This window comes from Buceros rhinoceros, unplaced genomic scaffold, assembly GCF_000710305.1.
Source record: "Buceros rhinoceros silvestris isolate BGI_N320 unplaced genomic scaffold, ASM71030v1 scaffold8356, whole genome shotgun sequence".
In the NCBI taxonomy this organism is placed as follows: Eukaryota; Metazoa; Chordata; class Aves; order Bucerotiformes; family Bucerotidae; genus Buceros; species Buceros rhinoceros.
Window position 1 is genome coordinate 60,459 of NW_010418033.1, and position 371 is coordinate 60,829.

Here is a 371-nt window from a genome sequence, read left to right on the forward strand (position 1 = left end):
CGCCTGTCGCCGTGTCCCTGCAGCGTCCGGACGCGACTCGGGTGGGGCAGCATCTGCCGCATTCCCTCATGCGCACGGACTACCACTCCCGGCATGCAACGCTGCCCGGCACCGCGAAGGAGCAGACCCATCGAGCGAAATGCACTCTGGGAGTCGTAGTCTTCACTGCACATACCGCCCCCCCCGCCCCGGTACCCCAAACCATCCCGTTCCTGCCGGGTGACACCGCGGGAACCTCCCCAAAACGCCCCCAGCAGCTCATCCCGCCCGGAGGCTCACCGCTCTGCCGCCTCCTCAGCTCTCCCGCCGACTCCGCGTCAGACCCCAGGGCCGTTAAGACATCACTTTTCCCGCGCACAGGAGCGCATGCG